The 20,902-nt window shown below is 34.2% G+C and overlaps 1 protein-coding gene across 13 annotated transcripts in view; it reads left to right on the top strand.

Annotated features, from left to right (window-relative positions):
- Positions 1 to 20,902, top strand: part of LOC105188136 (phospholipid scramblase 2) — a 134,624-nt gene that overhangs the window by 72,019 nt on the left and 41,703 nt on the right. For 2 of the 13 annotated variants that reach the window (XM_025297860.1, XM_019843585.2), the window contains exons 1-2: positions 12,552 to 12,824; positions 19,508 to 19,774. The exons of 6 other annotated variants lie outside the window; for them this stretch is intronic. The gene's annotated coding sequence lies outside the window, so the exon portion shown is untranslated. Of the gene's footprint in view, positions 1 to 12,551; positions 12,825 to 19,507; positions 19,775 to 20,538; positions 20,556 to 20,902 lie in introns of those variants that run through there. 5 more of the 13 variants (XM_025297858.1, XM_019843581.2, XM_025297859.1 and 2 more) reach the window with 3 other exon arrangements.

The following is a 20,902-nucleotide window of genomic DNA, read 5'->3' as shown; positions in this document are numbered from 1 at the left end:
CAAAGTAATTTTGCAGCATGACAACGCTCGGCCACATGTTGCAAAATCGATCAAAACCTACTTGGAAACGCTCAAATGGGAAGTCCTACCGCACTCACCGTATTCACCGGACATTGCTCCTTCCGATTACCACTTGTTCCGATCGATGACTCATGGCCTGGCTGAGCAGCACTTCCATTCTTATGAAGATGCCAAAAAATAAGTCGATTCGTGGATAACCACAAAAGGTGAGTCGTTCTTTCGACATGGTATTCGCATGCTGCCAGAAAGATGGGAGAAAGTAGTAGCTAGCGATGGACAATACTTTTAATGATATGTTACTAATTTTTTAAAATAAAGCATTCATTTTTAAACAGTGAGAACTTATTCAAGTCCCCAATATAATTCTAAAATCTGGTTCTTTTTATTGATTTTCTCTTGAATATAGATTTTCTACGATTTACCGCGTATGTATTGTATACAAAATTGAAAAGCGTACGAATAACTTTAATTAAACCGTGAATAATATCAATTAGTGGCGAGAAGGTTGCGATTGCGATTACTTTATGATGTGCTCCGGAATGGGCAAAAATCGCCTAGGTCATCAGACGATTTTTGCCCATTTTGGCCGTTTGAAATTTGTCAAATCGGAAAGTGTCGTATCTATTTCGCCAACTACATATACATTCATCCGTATATATAAATAATTTTACGAAATAAATACGGACGAATCTCATAAAATGATATCGTAAGCATAAACGCGTGTCTCGTGGCTCATTCGGCTAGATTAGATTAAATTCTTTATCTAATCTTTAGCTCCGGCGGAAGAATGAAAATTCACTTAACACACTAATATTTAAGGTCAATTGCAGCGGCGGCGCGACTGTTAATTCGGCCTAATTACCCAACTCCTCCGTGCCCTCTGTAGATCTCTGAATAAAAACGATGAAATTCCAGTTAATTCTCGGTATCTGTTCTCGTAGCGGTTGCTACACCGCTCCGCAACCTTTGAATATTTAGTCCGCCTGCTCATGAACTTAATTATAGATTAAAGATATAAAGGTTAACTATTTATCAGCGTTGACCGATGAAATTTCAGCATCAGTTGTTGCTTCCGTCAGTAGCACTCCCGTTATCGCCGAGAACATCTTTTTTGTGTATCCGATTGAAAATTCCTGATTGAATTTCACTGTTGATATTTTCATATCACCTTCTGATCAGTTTGCTCGGCTAATAAAAATAGGAAAAAATAGAAAATATTAGGTGCGCAACTAAGTTTCCGGGTTTTTTGATCAATGAAAAATGGAAAATTTCAAGAGAAATACAAAAAATGGTTTATTCAAAGTATCGTCCCTCGCTAGCTACACATTTTTGCCATCTCTCTGGCAATACATGAATACCGCGACGATAAAACGACGTGTCTTTGGACCGAAGCCATTCATCCAACCAATTTTGCACTTCTTCGAAATTGGCCAAGTGTTGCCCAGTCAAGTCATGCGCCATCGACCGGAACAAGTGATAATCGGAAGGGGCCAGGTCTGGCGAATACGGCGGGTGCGATAGCAGATCCCATTTCAGCGTTTTGATGGTGACCAAGTCCAGGTTGATGACCTGGACGATGGAAGTGCGATGGCACGGAGCGTTGTCGTGCTGCAATATCACTCGTTCATGTCTCATGTCCCATTCTGGCCGTTTTTCGAGCAATGCATGGTTCAAATTGATCAATTGTTATCGGTAGCGATGCCCATTGACAGTTTCGCCCGGTTTCAGCAGCTCATAGTACACGATTCCTTTCTGGTCCCACCAAACGCAGAGCATTGTCTTCTTTCCGAAGCGATTTGGCCGTGCCGTCGATGTTGATGCTTCACCAGGTGAAAGCCACGATTTTTTGCGTTTGGGATTCTCGAAATATATCCACTTCTCATCGCCAGTAATAATTCGATGCAGGAAACTCTTTCTTTCATACTGCAAAAGCAAAATTTCGGAAGTGGCTCTTCGATTTTCCATCTGTCTCTCAGTCAACTCATGCGGCACCCATTTTCCTTGCTTTTGAATTTTTCCCATGGCATGTACCCATGGTATGTCGGTAATTACTTTCCGGTTTTTGTAACAGATGTCACTAGCCATAAGTATGCAATGTTATGATTTGATACATATGTCATTTTATTCTACTGACATTAACCTCAAAACTACACAAGTTACGTTCCGCCAAAACAACAGCGTTATAGATTAATAATTTTTTGAAAATGTCGAGTTTTGTGCCTGAAAACGTGCATTTGCGGCACGCATTACTTTTCTTGTCAAATCAAAAGAAAAAAGCCGCTGAAAGTCATCGTTTGCTGGTAGAGACTTATGGTGAGCATGCTCCAACCATAAGAACATGTGAAACGTGGTTTCGACAATTCAAATGTGGTGATTTCAACGTTCAAGACAAAAAACGTCCTGGTAGGCCGAAAACGTTTGAAGATGCGGAATTGCAGGAGTTATTGGATGAAGACCCAACACAAACTCAAAAACAATTGGCAGAAAAGTTGAATGTGAGCCGAGTAGCAATTTGTGAACAATTACAAGCGATGGGAAAGATCCAAAAGATGGGAAGATGGGTGCCACATGAATTGAATGACAGGCAATTGGAAAATCGAAAAATCGTCAGTGAAATGCTGCTTCAAAGGTATGAAAGGAAGTCATTTCTACATCGAATAGTAACGGGTGATGAAAAATGGATTTATTTCGAAAATCCCAAGCGAAAAAAATCATGGTTATCACCTGGCGAAGGCAGCCCATCGACTGCAAGGCCAAATCGCTTTGGTCGCAAGACCATGCTCTGTGTCTGGTGGGACCAGGTTGGTGTCGTATATTATGAACTGTTGAAACCTGGAGAAACAGTTAATACTGATCGCTACCAACAACAAATGATCAATTTGAACTGTGCATTGATCGAAAAACGTCCACAATATGCTCAAAGACATGATAAGGTGATTTTGCAGCATGACAACGCGCCGTCTCATACAGCAAAACCAGTCAAAGAAGTGTTGAAATCACTTGGATGGGAAGTTTTATCGCACCCGCCGTACTCTCCAGACCTAGCTCCATCCGACTACCACCTTTTCGCATCGATGGGGCACGCGCTTGCAGAGCAGTACTTCGCCGATTTCGAAGAAGTTAAAAATGGCTCGATGAATGGTTTAGCTCAAAGGAGAAACAGTTCTTTTGGAATGGCATCCATAAATTGCCTGAGAGATGGGCAAAATGTATAGAATCAAATAGCCAATACTTTTAATAAATATATTTTAACTATCCATTGTAAATAACGTGTTTTCTTTAGCGAAAAAACCGGAAAGGAATTACCGACACACCTGGTAAACGTTTGGAAATACCTTAGCGAGTCATGTTTAATTCCTCTGCAAGTTGATCTTTTGTTTGCGTATCATCTTCATCCAATAACGCTTGCACATCGGCGTCCTCAATTGTTTTTGGTCTTCCGGAGCGCTCTTTGTCCTCAGTGTCGAAATCGCCACTTCTGTAGCGTTTAAACCAATCTTCACAGGTAGTTTTCGATGAAGCCGGCGTGGCAGAGCAGACAGGTAGTTTTTGATGGTGCATGTTCGCCGTAGGCCTCCTCAAGCAAACGACGTGCTTCAACTGCATTTTTTTTCAAGTTAAAGCAGAAAAGCAAAGCTTCCCGCAAATGCTATTTATTTGGCACAAAACTCGACATCTTCGTTGTTAGAAAAAATTTTTTTGCGTTGCGATATGTGTTGGTATTACGACTGGTTATAGTTAGCAGATGTCCAAGCTATAAAAAAAACACAACCTCAGACATGTATGTCGACTACATGTGTTGTTAGCGCCATCCATGTGTGAAACCCGGAAACTTAGTTGCGCATCTAGTATAAGCAGGGGAGGGGCGGAGCCCCTCCCCCACACCCCCTCTTCAAGAAAATTCTAACCTAACCTAACCGAACTTATTGCATCTTTATATATTGTTAGGTGTTGAAAAGATTAAAACCTTTAAAACCCACACTCAACAATATATGAAGATGCAATAAGTTGGGTTAGAATAGAATTTTCTTGGGGAAGCGGTGCGCCCCTTCCCTGCTTATACAGGGTGTCTCGGGAGGAAAGGTCAATATTTCGTGGGGGTATAGAATAAGGTAATATAAGGCAAAAATATTATATAAACATGGTGTCGTTTATTACTGGTTTCCGAGATACAGCTATGTTAAATTACACGTCGGAATTGTCTAATATGAGTTGAAGTTTACTGCAATTACATTGTAATACATCTATCATAACAAATTTTCGAATATTTCGCCCCGTACTTCGATACATTTGTCACATCTTGTGAGAACGTGGCGGGTTGCGCGTTGGAGGGCATCTTCACGGCCCCTAATTTGGTCAACAGCGGCTATTACATGTGCAATAAGTTCATCCCGTGTATTCACTTTAGTTTTATACACCTCGCACTTTAACCAATCCCACAAGCAAAAATCCAAGGGAGTTAGGTCGAATGATCTTGCCACTGCACTGTTTCACCGCGACCGATCCAGCGATATGGAAACACCTTGTATATACTGTGTTTCAAAGTAATCTCTTAGAAGTTTTAGGTATTAAATGTATACTGTGCCGAAAAATTACGCTCGATTAATGAAGCTTCTTTTGTTAATAACTTTTTAATAAACAATGAGCGACAGCTACAACTTTTTGCATAACACTCAAGAACATGTCCTTAACAATGTATGTCAAAGTCATGGACTTTTGAGAAGGTTGACTTTATATGCATATTTACAAAATTTTTTTTATTAATAACTGTTTAACAAACAACGAGCGCCGCCTAAAACCTTTTGCATGTTTCTCAGGGTGATGACCTTGACAACATATGCCAAAGCCAAAGTCATTGAAGGTGCATTCCCTATACTGCATAATTACTTAAAAAAATTATTGTTGTTATTTTGAGATAGCTATATTCTGCCATACATTGTCTGCCGTGCCTTGTTATACTTATTTCAATATTATAATTTTTAGAATAACTATATTCTTCCAATATTTTGGAAAAATTTTGTGCGTATTTTATTAATTTATTAAATTAATCACTTATTTTTTTTATCTACTTATTTTCTATTTATCTATTTATCTGTTCTTCTCTTTCTAATTTAGCTTATTTTTTGTCTACTTATTTGTTTATTCATTCATCCAAAATGTCTTATTCATATATTATATTTTGTTATTTTATTATACTTTTTTTATATGCTAAAACTTCCATCCTCGCGCTATCTTTACATTACATAATTAAAAATAAAAAATAAAAAAATAAAATAAAATAAAAATAAAAAATATTAAAAATAAAAAATTAAAATAAAAAATTAAAAAAAGTAAAAAAATAATAGAAAAAATAAAAATTATAATAAAATATTATTATTAATATTATTATTATTATTAAGCTTGTATTGCAAAGGTTCGTATCCGTTCTAATAAATATCATTAAGAGAGTTATATATATGATAGCACCATTGATTATTATGTTTACGTATTATACAGGATGTCTCATTTTAAATGTGCCAGACAAAAATCTCAAAAAATATAAAAATGGTAAGAAATGTTTCAGACAAAAGTTGTACGGTTTCAAAAGGGACACAAAACAACTATATTATTTTGTTTACAAATGGCGTCACTTTCGAGATATTCACTGATCATTACTTTTTTTACACGGAAATGCCAACTTTTTATTATATCATCCTTTTCTACCAATTAATTTTAACAACTTTTGTTTGAAACATTTTTTATTTGCCTAATATTTTTAAGATATTGGTATAATAAGGAAAAGCTGATAACTTTTTCAATATTTAATTTACGCTCTTACGTATCTCGTTAATTATTTGTCGGAAGCAAAAGTGGTACTAGACTTTTTTGCTCTATTTGGTCTCAATGGATATCCTTTTATTATATTACCTTTTTTATAAATTAATTTGAACAAATTTTGTCTGAAACATTTTTTTTATTTGCCTAATATTTTAATATCAATATTTTTAGATATTTAAGAAAAACTTGGTAACTTTTTCATTATTTAACTTACGATAACTCACTAACTATTTGTCGAAAGAAAAATACTAGACATTTTTATTTTATTTAGTCTCAAGAATATATTATTACAGTAACGTCCTAACTTTTGTTAATTTGATGATTTTGAAATTTTCAAAGTTAATAAATATATATATAAGTTAATAAATATAAGTTAATAAAAGTTAGGGCACTAGCAATATATTCTTAAGATTAAATAGAGTAAAAAATGCCTAGTACCACTTTTTCTTCCAACAAACAGTTAGCGAGATATCGTATGTTAAGGGAGGATCCTGGTGTAAAAGCCTAAAAATAAGGATGTTTTTAGCAATTTTTTTTTGCGTAATAAAAACAATAGATCTTTTTGAAATTTTGGAGGTATATTGTATTATATTTGAAGTATACAATCAAATTTTTTTGGATACAGAAGTTGCAATATTTTCGAAATATAAGGGTGAATGTCCAAAGTGTCCAAAATTTAAATGCAAATCGGTGGTAGTAATATCTCTTCGCAGGATTATCTAAAAAAAAAGCCAAAGAAGTTTTCGAAGATAACACTCATAGTTCGTCGGTGAACCTAAAATATTTTTAAAAAGTCGAAAATTAACAAAATAGCAGACTAAAAAAGAATTCAATTTTATCCTAAAGATTCGTTCGTTTTTATTTAAAAAATATTACTTAAACAAATTTTTGTGTGGATCAGATAGGTTCATCGACAAATAATACATGTTAGCTATTTGTATGCATAAAGGCAAGTTGATTAATTGAATAGTTTTAGAATAATCACGACCGCCAATTCCGAAAACGTGATGTCGAGTAAAACGCAATAATAGTTTTTGATATAGAAAAATTGCTAGAAAAAACTGAGTTTTTGAAACCTTATCTCAGTTTTTCATTAATCCACTATTCCAGAATCATATAATGAGCCTTCAGCTTTTTCATACATCTCGTATTGTTCGATTAATTGCTGTTTTTGAGCCAATCGAGCATCTTTAGTGCTGCGACGTTCTGTGCGGCCAGTGTTGGTGTTATCAGTGAACGTTTTGCATGTCGGTTTAATTTTGATATCAAATTTGATATCAGGGTTTCCATAATCTTCAGAACTGCATAATAGCCTTCGTTGAATATGCCTACAGTAATAAAAGCGGCGATCTCAACTATTTAACTATTTTTACAGTTATTCCTCCGAGCAGGTATAAGCAGGTATACTTATCCAAACGCTTCAGAAATATCTGCTGTTTACTGAGCCCGCTAAACAAAGGATATCGGCACAAAAGACTTTAGTGCGACCACACTGGGCGCTCCGCTGTGCGCGGTGCTGCGCGCCCGTATACCTACGCAAAATGTGCTCCAAAAGGTAAATAACACCTCAAATACGCAACTAGGGCTCTAGGAGCACATTCTACAGATCGAAAACTAGCGATTTAGCGAAAAAAACGGTTTTTCCCACCCTTTACACCAGGATCCCCCCTTAAATATTGAAAAAATTATTAAGTTTTCTTTAACCTTTTCACTGCTGAATTAACTTACCTTGAGAAAATTATTAAAATATTTGGTATTCCTACGTTTTTTGGGTCGCTGATTATGAATTTAAAGTCAGATTTGCAAAATTCAAAATAACGGACTCAGTATGGCGATCATGATGTACAAAATTAATGGAAATTCCAATTATTGTTAAATAATGACCAGGTCGTAATAAGAATATACCATATGATTCTAGACGATGAAACTCGAGCTGGAAAAAATATGTGGGAAAATGTTTAATACTGCATATTTATGCTTACTAGAGATTAAACATTCATTTTTGAGTAAAATAATATTGATAGTATGGATAAGATGGAGATACAGAATGAAAAACTAGGAAAATAGAGTTAAAAAGTGTAAAAAAATCAAATTTCGGCTGTTTTTGTAGAAATATTTGTTTATAAAAAAATCTAACCTGCAAAAAGATACTGAAAGAAATATATGTTTTTATACAACATCAGAAAAATATTTGGTGAAAATTTTAGACCTCTACATTCAATATTCTCCGAGGAATCGATTTTTCCCTAAAAGAAGCATTTTTTTCAACTTTGATTTGTTATAAATAATCACAAATGAATAATTTGGTATAAAAATCTATTGGAGTATGTTGAACAACTATTCAGTTATCTGGAAAACTCAAATCCCCGATTAGTTCTTCAAAATTATGTGATTCACAACGCAAAATTGAATCAAGGAAAGGTAGGAAGTATACTTCCCACTAACAATGAAAGCGTTAAGTATCGAAAAAAATATTAGGCAAATAAAAAAAAGTTTCAAACAAAAGTTATTAAAATTAATTGATAGAAAAAGATGATATAATAAAAAATTGAGGTTTCCATTTAAGAAAAGTAATAATCAGTGAATATCTCGAAAGTGGCGCTATCTGTAAACAAAATGATATAGTTATTTTATCTCCTTTTGGAAACCTGAATACAACTTTTGTCTGAAACATTTCTTAGTATCTTCCATATTTTTCCAGATTTTTGCTTCGCTCATTTAAAATAGGACACCCCGTATAACGTTAGAAAAATGAAATATTCGGTTACCATTTGAGCGAAAGATTTGTGTGATATGATTGAATTTACGTTATGAAAAAATTATGAAAATGAGCAAAAAAAGGTGTATTTAAGGCATGTTATGCTTTATGTGTTTCGGAAAGATTTAACAGTTGGAACTGTTGTAAAAACATATTCAAGATATCTATTAGGACCGTGCACCAGCAATTTGAACTGTTAAGAAATAGTCTGCGAAAATTAGACGTGGTGATTTCCATTTCGACAACTATCTGCGTTCTGGCCGATCTTCTAGCATAGATAATGACATTATGCGTAATTTAATGCAAAGTAATTCATGAATTTCAACAAAAAGAGACTGCTAAAAGATCCAACATTGACACATCGACCGCATTTCGGCATTTGAGAAAAATCAACTATTCTTTGAAGCTCGATGTGTGTGGCTGCCGTATTTGCCAAGAAAGGGAACAAATTGAATTGAGTTTCTGCAGTTATTTTCTCGTTTGGCCGACTAAATAAAGATTCGATGTCGGGCCGACTGGTAACTGGCGATGAAAAATGAATCCTGCAGAACAATGTTCAACGCAAACATACTTGAAAACAAACAAACGTGCGGGACGTGCGAAACCTATGGCAAAAGCCAGTTTGAGAAGGTGATATTTTCTATTTGGTAGGATTGCACAGAAATAATTTGTTTAGTTGCTCCCGGTTGACTAAATGATTAATTTTGACAAGTATTGTCAACAATTAGATAAATTAAAAATAGCAATCCAGGAGAAGCGCTCAATCGTAAGGGAGTAGTCTTTTACCACGACAACGTAAAACTACACACTGTAAAACAGACATTATGCAAATTGAAAGAAATGAGGTAATACATCATATTGGATCCACAGTTTTCTTCTGATATCGCATCTTCTGATATAGTAACATTCTACCTTGTTTCGATCATTGCAAAACGACTCGAATGGAAAAATATTCATATCTATGTGGAAGCCGTCAAAAACTATATTTTTTTTCAACGCAAAACTGAAGTTGTTTTATGATCGAGTCATCTGTATGGTCCCAGAATGTTGGGAAAAGATTGTAGATAATGACGGCGATTATATAATTAATAAACAAATTTTACATGCCAAATTAATATTTGGGTTTTAACCTCTTACACTAGAATGACATGGTATGTAATATATCACTTATTTGTGACCAAAATAGAAATGGCGTACGCACGTCGCTTGTTGTTTGTTTACCAAATGTTTCGTTGTATTGCACATCTCACATTATTTTGAAATTTATCATACTGTATAAGACTATTGATAAAAATCTTTAATCATTTAAGTGCTGCAGGCATATACAGGGTGTCCCATTTTAATGCCCCACCCTAAATAAATCCAGTATTGAAATTTCAAGGAAAATGATCTTAATAAAAGTTGTAGGGATTTAAGTGAGCTACCTTATGATGACCTTGATCTTGACCTCTATTTTCAAGGTCATTTGAAAGACAACTTGCGTTTTTTAAATGGGAACCCTTATTTTTTATTACACTGTTTTTTTCTACTAGTTAATTTGAACAACTTTTGCAAATCTAACCAAGTGCAATGACAATTTGTTCTCATTTTTCAGGTACCTAAAACATTCTTTTACTTGTCAAATATTTTTTGAGATATTTGAGGAAAACTTAATAACTTTTTCAATATTTAACTTACGATATCTCGTTAACTATTTGTCGGAAAAAAAGTGGTACTAGACTTTCTTGTTTTATTTAGTCTCAAGAATATATTGTTACAATAGCGCCCTGATTTTTGTTAACTTGATGATTTTGAAATTTCCAAAAATCAGTAAGTTAACAAAAGTCAAGACGCTATTGTAACAATATATTCTTGAGACTAAATAAAGCAAGAAAGTCTAGTACTATTTTATCTTCTGACAAATAGTTAGCGAGATATCGTAAGTTAATTCGTAGGTTATCGTAAGTTATTAAAAAAGTTATCAAGTTTTCCTCAAATATCTCAAAAAATATTTGATAAATAAAAAATTGTTATAGACAAAAGTTGTTTAAATTAACTAGTAGAAAAAAACATTCTAATAAAAAATAAGGATTCTCATTGAAAAAACACAAGTTGACCTTCAAATGAGCTTGAAAATAGCGGTCAAGGTCCAAATCAAGGTTATCATAAGGTAGTTCATTTAAATCCCTACAACTTTTATTCAGATCATTTTTCTTGAAACTTCAATACTGAAGAGTTATTTAGAGTGGGACATTAAAATGGGACACCTTGTATATACGTTTTATGTATTTTATTTATATTTTATTTATTATGGCTTAACATTTATTATTGTACAGGATGTTCCATTTCAAGAGAGCCAGGCAAAAATTTGAAAAATATGAAAGATACTAAGAAACGTTTCAAACAAAAATTGTACGGTTTCAGAGGGGACATCTAAATATTTCAAAAAATATTAGGCAAATAAAAAAATGTTTCAGACAAAAGTTGTTCAAATTAATTGGTAAAAAAAGATGATATAATAAAAAACTGGTGTTTCCATTTAAGAAAAGTAATGATCAGTGAATATCTCAAAAGCGGCGCCATGTATAAACAAAATGATATAATTGTTATAACATTTTACCCTTTTGAAATCATACAACTTTTGTTTGAAACATTTTTCCTTAAAATGTCGCGTTTACAAAAAAGTCGATTAGTACGGGTGTTCTATGACACCGCGTATATTATTTGTTACAGCAAATTTTGTATAAAAAGAGAACACCTTCATCTATTTAATCGAAAATAATTCTATTAAATAAATAATTCTATTAAATAAAAATAATTCTATTAAATAAAAAATATAAACTGTCTTCAGCTAATTTAGCTAATACACAAGTTTGCAATAGCTTCAAAGTTTACACAAAAGCTTCCTGGGCCATTCGATTATTGGATGATAGGTCCTCGGATTAGAACATATTCCCCGGGTTTTAGACGAAAACTAATAATGGCATCGTGTTCAGCGGATCAAAATCCTTTGAAAATAATATATTTTGTCCGTTCCCCACGATAAGCCAAAATCGGCCCTTTTTACCCATTGTTCTTTGTATACCAAGTTTTTCAAAAGTAACAGACCCCCCCCTACCTCAGAATCTATGCATTATAGGGAAAAATGACCCTAATAAAAGTTTTAGGGTTCATAAAATTCTGTTTTTGGTGACCTCAAATTTTACTTTGACCTCGACCTTGAAGGTCATTTGAAGGTCAACTTGCGTTTTTTTAATAATAAGGATTCCCTATTTTTTATTACACTGTTTTTTTTCTATCAATTAATTTGAATAACTTTTGTCTAAAACATTCTTTTATTTGCCTAATATTTTTTGAGATATTTAAGGAAAACTTGATAACTTTTTCAATATTTAACTTACGATATCTCGTTAACTATTTATTGGAAGAAAAAGTTATGAACCCTAAAACTTGTTCAGGTCATTTTTCCCTTTAATGCATAGATTCTGAGATAGGGGGGGGGGATCCGTTACTTTTGGAAAACTTGGTATATAAACGATTTCGAGTAATAAATTGCTTCCGTTTTTGACATGTTCATCACGAGTATCGGTCAGTTAATTTCCAGAGCAAGAGGTTAAGAAGAAATCGAGTGCGATCTTCTGCATTCATTTAGTATCTTGGGAGACCGTCTCGTTATCCAGACTTCGGGATTACAGTTTTTCGAGAAATTCTTTTTCTTCTCATATCTCGGCATCTTGATTCTTTGGAACAGTGCCTTTTCCACTCGATTGGTCCTGTTTGAATTTTTGTCGAGTCACTTCCTTAACCGCGCGTCACGCGACCATGCGAATGGAACGCACGGTCCCTCAATGAGAGTGACAGGGCCAGCGAGGGGTTATAAGCGAGTAAGTAAGTAAGTAAGTAGATAATGGTCGATTTCGTTGATGGAAACGTCGTATGTGTGTAGGAAGTACGCGCAGATAAGCAGACAGCATCGACATGATCGTCGCAGTGGTGTCTCATTATCGTACTGCGTGAGTCGCGTACACGACTTTTTGACCGGTCACAAAGATACGTGCACTATCGTTTTCAATTTTCTCATTTGGCCACGTCGTAGTAGCCCCGGTTTTCAAATTTCTGAAAGAAGCTTTTCAACGTTATCCCGATTTCTCGTTATCTCAAAATAATGATCAGTTTGAGTTTTACGCTCGGGCATGACGCTGGAGGAAACCAGTCTGGTCAATCAGAGATGGCGTAGATAACGGTTGTCGTAAGAACGTCAAACATTTCTATATCCGCTTAGTCAGGAAGATCCTCTTCAGTTTTCAATGCCGAAATCGCCCCGCACTGTGCGAGCGACAATTGCTGACGCGACAATCTACGCCTTTGTACTTGTGTGGAGAATAAAAGAATTCACCATTACAACGAAAAGCTTCGCTGGCTCAGTCAATCTATAGCTGTAATATGTTCGGATCTTTTAAAGCAAAATCTTATTCGAAACAAGTAAGAATCTACTCGAAATGATGAAGGAAATACTGTCGCACTAGGAATCATAGAAGCGAATGTTTAAACTCAAACTTGAAGTGAATTCTTGATCCGTATGAGTGAATGTTTTAATCGATTACTGTACTTTTGTTCGGCGAGACGATCGAGCGCATCAGATTTGCTTTTCAATTTAGAATGAAATTACTCGACATGCATCTGTGAAGATTCCCGTTATTCGGGGTAGAGAATTTATCCTATATGAGTCATATACTTAAAGTCACTGAACCTCGAATGACTCAGCTGTTATTCCACTTTGCGAATAGAATTTTATTCGCAGCAAGAATTTCACTCATTTTGAGCCATTCTAGTATAAACGTGAATCATACATATCTCTAAAATCTGTGCATATTCTATATTTTATGGACGACTAAAAACATGGGAGAAAGTCGAGACGCCTGTTTCTTTATTTTGAGAAACTAACCGTTTTACCGGAAAAATGTTTTCTTAGCCTTCCAAAGAAGATGCATTGAAAAAAAAAGGTTTGTCGGGTTAACAAAATACTAGTAACCTCAACAAATAGTTAACAAATGTGGGTTAATAGCAAATGATCGTTGTGGTAACAAATGATTTATTACTTATGATTTGTTGCTCTAACCAACAACTTCATAATGGGAACAAATGATATTGTTACGTTAATCCAACAAATCATAAATTTTTTATTTGTTGGCAATATAAAATATAAGCAAAGGTTAGAAATTATATGTAAACAAATCAGTTGTATTAATTCTTCTTCACCAACGTATAATATGTAGCAAAATACATAAAAAATTCGATGAAACATATACAATGCTACACTAACGCGTATCATAATTACCAGATAATTCAAATACAATTCCATTACATCTAATCAAATATAATCTAATCATTAGTAGAGAAGGGTTAACAAAATAATAATTCTGTGTGTGTATTTTTCAGGAATTCGGAGAAAGGAATAGAGCAATGCATTATTACATTAATCTTTATTTTTAGCACGACATATTATATAAAATTAATAGACCAGATTAAATAAGGTTAAAGGGGATATACATACAATATGAAAGGTTCGTACTGCGAACGTACTTTTATCAATATAAAAGTCTGTAAAAGTACTACTTAAATACTACTTCGTAGCTACTTAAAAAAAGCTTGTAAATTACTTTCAGAGATGCTTTTATCTATATGAGAGTTTCAAATATAAACCACAGAAGAGTCACGTACATATATATAGGGTGTCCCATTTTAAGTGTCCACCCCAAATATCTCTCTTATTTTTTATTTGAGAGAAAAGTGGTTCAGACACGTTTTGTATGGTTTCGAGGGGGCCATAAGATGGTACCATTGATTTGACCTTGAAGAATCATTTAAAGGTCACGTGAAGGTTACCTCAATTTTTTTAGATGGCACCCCCTACTTTTTATTACATATTCTTGTAGCTGACCTCGAGAGCTTCCCAAAACACTATAATCAAATGTTTTTAGTGAAGTATTTTTCGAGTTATAAAGCTCCAAATTTACAAACTTTTGATAAAAATACAAAATATTTCGTAAAACATTCACTTTCCGATAGTCTTATCTTACATGATCCAACCAGTCAAGGCAAGATCCGAGCATGATCCAGCCAGTCAAGGCAAGATCCGAGCATGATCCAACCAGTCAAGACAAGATCCGAGCATGATCCAGCCAGTCAAGACGAAATCCTGTATTGCCTGATAATCAATGAACTGTAACAATTGTGAAAGTGCAATTGTCAGTTCTTTTAATGAAACAAATATCAAGAGGCTTGTTTCAAATTTCTTACTTGAATAACTGTCAATATTTTGGCGAAGTCTCAGACAGACGCATATTATTATCCATTGACTTTTTTTTGATAAGACAGGAATTGTTGGTTTTTTGGCGCTTTTTTCTTTATAATTATGGCTGCTTATCCACCAAATGAAATTGTGGACATGATTCACATTTTGGGTGAGGCCAGGAATAATTACTCGGCAGCAGAAAGGCTTTATGCTGAAATATTTCCAGACAGACGCCATCCTGATAGGAAAGTAATAAAAAGACTGCGACAGAGCTGAACAAGGTATTCTTAGAAGAAACCGGCGAAAATCGGGCCCTGATGAAGTCACATTATTGACTGTTATAGGTGCCGTTGTTTTGAATCCCCAAATCTCTACGAGACAAATTGAGAGGCAATACGGTATATCTAAATCAACAGCCAATCGTGTGCTCAAGCTCAACAAGTTTCACCCATATCACATTCATCTAACTCAGCAATTGGAAGAGAGGGACTACCAACGCCGTGTACGTTTTTGTAACTGGGCTCGAGATCAAATCTAACAAAATCCCCGGTTCATTGCTGATACGCTTTTTTCTGATGAAGCCACGTTTTGTAATAGAGGAGGCGTTAATAGACATAACTGCCATTATTATTCAGATGCTAATCCACATTGGCAGAGAAGCCAAGAGTTCCAACGGTAGTGGTCCATTAACGTTTGGGCAGGCATCCTGGGAGATGTTATTGTTGGTCCATATTTTTTTGAAGAAAATCTCAATGCGGCAATCTATCTAAGATTTCTTCAAGATGATCTGCCCAACCTCTTGAGACGTGTCGACAATGATTTACTCAGACGAATGTGGTTCCAACAAGATGGAGCACCGGCTCATAGATCTCGAGCTGTTACACAATATTTAAACAATAGATTCCCGAATAGGTGGATTGATATGGGCAGCCGAGTTCAAGAATGGCCCTCAAGATCACCCGACTTGACACCCCTAGATTTTTATTTCTGGGGCTACATTAGAGATATAGTTTATCCGCAAAAGCCTACAACCGTTGAAAATATGAAAAACCGGATCAGATAGGCTTGCAGAAATATTAATGTAGGTGTTCTTGAAAAAGTTAGGGACGACTTTCGCCATAGACTAGAGCTATGCATTCAAGTAAATAGCCAAGTTTTTGAACACTTTAAGTAATTGTACACAAAAGAAGATCATGCATTGACTGGTTGGATCATGCTCGGATCTTGCCTTGACTGGCTGGATCATGCTCGGATCTTGCCTTGACTGGCTGGATCATGCTCGGATCTTACCTTGACTAGTTGGATCATGTAAGATAAGACTATCGGAAAGTGAATGTTTTACGAAATATTTTGTATTTTTATCAAAATTTTGTAAATTTGGAGCTTTAAAACTCGAAAAGTATTTCACCAAAAACATTTGATTATAGTGTTTTGGGAAGCTCTCGAGGTCAGCTATAAGAATATGTAATAAAAATAGGGTGTGCCATCTAAAAAAATTGAGGTAACCTTCACGTGACCTTCAAATAACTCTTCAAGGTCAAATCAATTGTACCATCTTATGGCTCCCTCGAAACCATATAAAACATGTCTGAACCATTTTTATCTAAAATCAAAAATAAGAGAGATATTTGGGGTGGACACTTAAAATGGGACACCTTGTATAGGGTGTCCCATTTTAAATGAGTCACGTAAAAGTCTCGAAAAAAAATATGAAAGATACTAAGAAACGTTTCAAATAAAAGTTGTATGGTTTCCAAGGCGACATAGAACAACTATATCATTTTATTTACAGATGACGTCACTTTCGAGATATTCACTGATCATTACTTTTCTTAAAGGAAAATCCCAATATTTTATTATATCATCTTTTTCTACTAATTAATTTGAACAACTTCTGTCTGAAACATTTTGTTATTTACCTAATATTTTTTGAGATTTTTAAGGAAAACTTGATAACTTTTTCAATATTTAACTTACGATATCTCGCTAACTATTTGTCGGAAGAAAAAGTGGTACGAAACTTTTTTACTCTATTTGGTCTCATGAATATATTATTACAATAGCGCCCTGACTTGTTAATTTGATGATTTTTTCCAAAGGTCAATAAGTTAATTAAAGCTAAGGCATAAGTTAATTAAAGCAGTATTGTAATAATATATTCTTGAATCTAAATAGAGTAATAAAGTACTATTTTTTCTTTCGACAGATAGCAAGATATCGTAAGCTAAATGTTGAAAAAAGTACTAAGTTTTCCTATTTTTATATTTTCGAAATTTTTGTCTGGCTCATTTAAAATGGGACGCCCTGTATATTACGCTATTACGACATTGCTATTTTTTTTAATAAAAGTTACACATCTAACAAACATATATGACTTGCATCTCCAGCGATGTATACTTGTTAAAATTGCGAATAATGATTTGTTGCGGTTATTTGATTTGTTCCCCGTACAATTATGAAACAGCAAACGTTCAGTTGTTATATCAACAGAAGTCTTTTTCTCAATGTATAAGAGACAATTTGAAAATTTTAAAGGACAAAAGGAGTTCAGTGGTATCTCATTTAAAAGATATTATTGAAAAAAAATTTTTGCGCAAATTCAGAGTCACTATAAAATAAAGGAACACATGTTTCGCCATTTCCTAATATTTTCAGAATTTCCTAAAATATATAGAAGAAGATCTTAGCACCATATTATATACCATGTGCTGTTATTCCACTTGAAGTAAGCTTTGTTGTTTGACTGGTAGGGTACGTATGGTTTCGGATTGGGAAGATGTAGGTTTCAAGTTTTTAAAGCAGGAATGCTTCGAGTTGTTTTGTTTTGCTGAAGATTTGTTAGCGTAGAGTTTCAAATTTTATAGTTAGACCGACGGACACATTAAACTCTGAACAGAGACGTGCAGATTTTCACAATAGGGTACTGTTTTCTGTTATAGCATTTTTCTGTATCGCTTCCGATTTGACGCGACGAATGTTTACCAAATGTGTCTGTTTCCTATGACCCTTGTTATATTAGGAGAATAGAAGTTCGAGAGAAAAAAAATTTTAATTCCCCGGAGTCCGCTGGACGTAACAAAAGGTTAATCTAAGATAATCTAACAAAAGGTTAATCAATTTGCAACAATATTATCCGACCAGTTGAAACATCAGTTGAAAGTATCTTGTCATGAAATAATCATGCTTCATACACAACGTTATTAAAGTTCTAATCGGCATGTTCCAGCAGGTATCATCTATAAAGTTTGAATCCTTTCTTCACGTCCTATGATTTATATCTCTGTTTTTCCATCTTTTAAGTTCATCTCAAAATACAGAAAGTGCAAACAAACTTTAGAGACACCTTGTATGATTACTTTATATGATAGTACTCGGAGATAGCCCAAATGCTGAAGTTCTTTCTTTGAGTAAAATTTCATTCGGATAGATTAAAACCTAATTATGTCTTAGAGGTATGTATTACTGTTATCAATTGTACCAAATGAATTTCGATATTATAGCATGGCAGACTTGTGGGTATAGTAAAGACAATTTTATATTAAAACTATTAAAGAAAAGAAAAAATCTATATATTGTGTGCGCGCGCGCGTGTGTGAGTGTGTAGTTCAGAGTATTCAATAAAATATATTTATTAAAATAAGTAAGCGCTGTTATATGTGAGAAAATTCAATACATGAACGATTTTTTTTATGTATGATAATTATCGTAGTAACATTAGATTATCGTAGTAACATTAGATTATTGTAGTAACATTAGGTTATCGTAGTAATATTAGGTTAACCTAATGGTAATTTCAAATTTTTTAAATAAAATAGAGATTAAAGCTTTAACGGTAACTTCAGATTTTTCAGATAAAATAGAGACTATATTTTTATTGTCATAATCGTATGAAGCAACGTGTACATTGTCTTCATCTATGATTTTTTCTCATCTTTGCGTGTATTTGCGTAATATTTCATAAAATTATAATGACATAAGAATGTAAATATTTCATTTTACGTAAAAAATTCGAAATTTGTTATAGGCCTGAATAGAAATTAGTTACGATAATAATGCTCGCAGTTAGAGAAATCTATACACTATCAAGTTTTAGCCATGTCAATACTTATAGTGATAAAAAATTATCTCATATGTCAATGGATAACACTGATATAATTGGTACATCAGCGCAGTACATTGAAAACAATCGCTTCTCAGTAGAACCAATAATAAAAATAGAAAGAAATTATAATCAAACTTTTTTAAGAGCCGAACAATAGATTAAACTGCTTTATACATGTCTGTTTTACTAAAACAAAAAAAGTCAAACGTAGTAAATCATAAATGTATGTAAATTATAAATATATCACGAATACAATGTTTATAATACACATATTTTACAACACGCGTTTGCATGTTACGCGTTAAGTTTGAATTAGCGTGAGATACAAAAAGGTTTATCACAATAACTACAATGATATTCACGGAAATGAACATGTTTTATGAGTGAATTGAAAACTGCTTTTACACGTAGTTTCTTCGACGCACGTGCGAATCCGCTTAGTTACAACATTCAATTTTGCCCAACCAGCTATAGATTTGCTGAGTCCATCTTTTCCACGCGCCTTCTGATTCCGATTGGCATTCTTCCTTTCTAGACTGCAGACTTGCGTCGTAGAGCATCAATCATTTCCCCTGTTGATTTCACTTGCGAAGTAGAATTAGAATCGAAAAGCAAGAATAGATGTAGTCTCTTATGAGTGGGGATAAATATGATAGCGATGAAACATATTTCGACCGTGTATTGTCGTATTAACATCCAATCCAGTAACCAAGCGTAAGCGAACCAGTGATGATATCTTGTGCCTTGAGACGAATTATCTCGAGCGGTGAATTACATACGAGAACGACATGATGATAATATGGTACGGTGTGTTATATATTCAGACCTTAGGAATAAATTAACCAACCGAAGAAAAGTAGATTCGATTTAATAAATTTAATAAGTAAACAAACTTCCGGGAATAAGATACGGAGAAATAAAATTTCGGAAAAATATGATGTCCGTAAATATGGGCTTTGTATGTGTATTCGTATATCTACGACATGTTTACATACCATACATGGAAAGAAACAGATCGACGATGCTGATAACAGTAAATTCGAACCAATAACAACGGGCATGTATATATGGATATAGATAATTTCATGTGTTTGGATTACGAGCGCTGATAAGCAAGGCGAAGCGACGGAAACACATTCTACTTCGCCAGTGTGTTCCATACTTCTCACCTGCGCGTATCTGGAAATCGAGATTAGGCTATACGAAACGCTAATAAGTCGTTAACGACTCTCGGCTTCCCGAGTTTTGACAATGTGTTCCCGGAGTTTTGGAATATCCAGTGGGACTGTACAGTTTTCGACGAAAATGCGCCATTTTCCCGTTAGAGAAATGGCTTCGTGCGAAGTCACAATTTAGGAGAACGATCATTGTCGCTCCGCTGAAATACTCATCGTTTATAAGGTCTTCATATCGAACGAAGAACTTGGAAGATTTACTTTCTTGGAATATTGATAAAAATCAACAAAGAGGACTTAGAAAGAGAGAGAGGGAGGGGAGGAACAGTGAGAAGGAAAGAGAGAACCACAATAAGTTTGATCATGACATATATCTTTAAGGCTACTCTTCTGAGTAATCTACAAGAGGTTTTAACTTTCAGTCGCTGCTTATTAAAATGTTATCAACAACAAAAATTTAGGTGATATTTAATTTAAGGGAGTCACTTCCACTGACGTTAACTTCGACCTGGACATATATTATTGAGGTCATCTTATTGGGAAATCTTCAAAAAGTTTTAGCTATTGCTGATTGACGAGTATGTGTATGTAAAACAACCTATGTATGTGCGTAGGAAAGGACAGAGCTTCTCTTCAAAATAAACTAACCTAACCCAACCTATATTATTTACAATATAGGTTAGATATCAAAATGAACTAACCTAATCCAATTTATATCATCTACAATGACATAGGTTAGATAAAGTAGTTTTGTT

The sequence above is a fragment of the Harpegnathos saltator genome, unplaced genomic scaffold (assembly GCF_003227715.2).
Source record: "Harpegnathos saltator strain DR-91 unplaced genomic scaffold, Hsal_v8.6 scaffold19, whole genome shotgun sequence".
NCBI lineage: Eukaryota > Metazoa > Arthropoda > Insecta > Hymenoptera > Formicidae > Harpegnathos > Harpegnathos saltator.
This window is presented reverse-complemented; position numbering and strand designations above follow the sequence as displayed.